Source organism: Ostrea edulis, chromosome 1, assembly GCF_947568905.1.
Source record: "Ostrea edulis chromosome 1, xbOstEdul1.1, whole genome shotgun sequence".
NCBI classification, from domain to species: domain Eukaryota; kingdom Metazoa; phylum Mollusca; class Bivalvia; order Ostreida; family Ostreidae; genus Ostrea; species Ostrea edulis.
In genome coordinates, this window is record NC_079164.1 from 41,517,435 (window position 1) to 41,519,711 (window position 2,277).

Here is a 2,277-nt window from a genome sequence, read left to right on the forward strand (position 1 = left end):
GACGGTTGTTTGTTTGTTGAAGCAGTCATGCCGAGGCTTTGTTTTAGATTTAAACGTTTTGGGTATTTTCTGGATGGCTCCAAGGTGAAGAAATGTTGTTTTGAAATAATTATACATGTATGCATAATTTTTTTATAATTATAGAATTGAATTATCAGTAATCGACTTTATTATGATTTATTATATTAGCCCAACTATTTTTGCCCAACTCTCTATTTTGTATTGTTTATAGGAGTTATGAGATTGATCACTGTTCGTTATCTTCACCTTGCATTAGCAAAACACGAAGTGCAAGCGAGATATGAATCAATTTTCTCATCAGTTAATGTGTATGAAGGTATATCGCAGAATTATGAACGCGGTATTCCTTTGATCTTTGCAATAACCGTAGTAGAATTGTTATCTACCTCTATACAGTTGTAGCAGAGGTAATCTTATCCATTGTTTTATTTCTTACGGATTGCCTGAAACTAACAGAGCGAGAGAGAGAGAGAGAGAGAGAGAGAGAGAGAGAGAGAGCAGGTAACAGGACACGTTAAGCATCTAGATTTTGACGAAAAGAAATAAAAAGTAAATCGAATGAATTCAATATAAGTAAGAAGGAGTATACAGCTGGAATATCGCACTCCTACCTCTCTCTACAGTAGCTGAGTGTCCCTAGTGATGAAGACATCATATACCGGGGGTATAATGATATCCAATCTCACTCATATTGTCAATGTAGTTCATTCATGTCAACATTTCCATACCTTATCATATGCAACAGAAAATTAGGAGGTAGGATTTTTTACCCTGTGAAACTACGAAATTCAAGTCCAAAATTTTGATGCCATGTTACTGTGTCTGGTCATGATAATGCACATCATAACATCTCCTGGGTATTATTCTCACTTTCAAAATTAAAGTGTTGAAAAAATGAAACCCGGGAAGTCATTGGATACACATATAGAAGAACATACAGATATTGACGATTTTAGCCAATCGCGAGAGGCTACTCGCATCACATGATTTTTAAGAATCTCTAGCAAACAGATTTTTGCGATTTTTAAAAATTGAAATGATCAGATCCATTCTTAGTAAAACCACATAGAACAACGTTAATGGGGCACTAAAGAACGATGTTCAACATGAAGGTCAAGAATACCGAGGCCAATCATCAAGACATCATCATGGGAACACTAACCAAGTCCTGTGAGAGTGACCCGATATACCGTGTGTTGATAACCTGCCTCCTATAGTCCTGTGAGAGTGACCCAGTATACCGTATGTTTATAACCAAGTCCTGTGAGAGTGACCCAGTATACCGTCTGTTAATAACAGAGTCCTGTGAGAGTGACCCAATATACCGTGTGTTTATAACCAAGTCCTGTGAGAGTGACCCGATATATCGTGTGTTGATAACCTGCCTCCTATAGTCCTTTGAGAGTGACACATTATACCGTGTGTTGATAACAGAGTCCTGTGAGAGTGACCCAGTATACCGTGTGTTTATAACCAAGTCCTGTGAGAGTGACCCGATATACCGTGTGTTGATAACAGAGTCATGTGAGAGTGACCCGATATGCCCTGTGTTGATAACCGACCTCCTATAGTCCTGTGAGAGTGACCCAGTATACCGTGTGTTGATAACCAAGTCCTGTGAGAGTGACCCAGTATACCATGTGTTGATAACCAAGTCCTGTGAGAGTGACCCGATATACCGTGTGTTGATAACCAAGTCCTGTGAGAGTGACCCATTATACCGTGTGTAGATAACCTGCTTTCTATAGTCTTGTGAGAGTGACCCGATATACCGTGTGTTGATAACAGAGTCCTGTGAGAGTGACCCGATATACCCTGTGTTGATAACCGACCTCCTATAGTCCAGTGAGAGTGACCCAGTATACCGTATGTTTATAACCAAGTCCTGTGAGAGTGACCCGATATACCCTGTGTTGATAACCGACCTCCTATAGTCCAGTGAGAATGACCCAGTATACCGTGTGTTTATAACCAAGTCCTGTGAGAGTGACCCAATGTACCATGTGTTGATAACCTGCTTCCTGTAGTAATTGGAATAATTAACAAATCTCTCTCATAATCATATGTCTCGCTCTATTATAAAAACAACAACAACAACAACAGGTTTTGATAACAACAAACTGAAAAATCTATAGACCAGTTTCCAACTCACTTTACTTCAAAAATACTAGACATAGTAGTAGCAGCAAAACTCGAGCATCATTGGGGACAGAGTGATTGACAGGAACCACTACAGTCTGCATACCGAGCATGCCA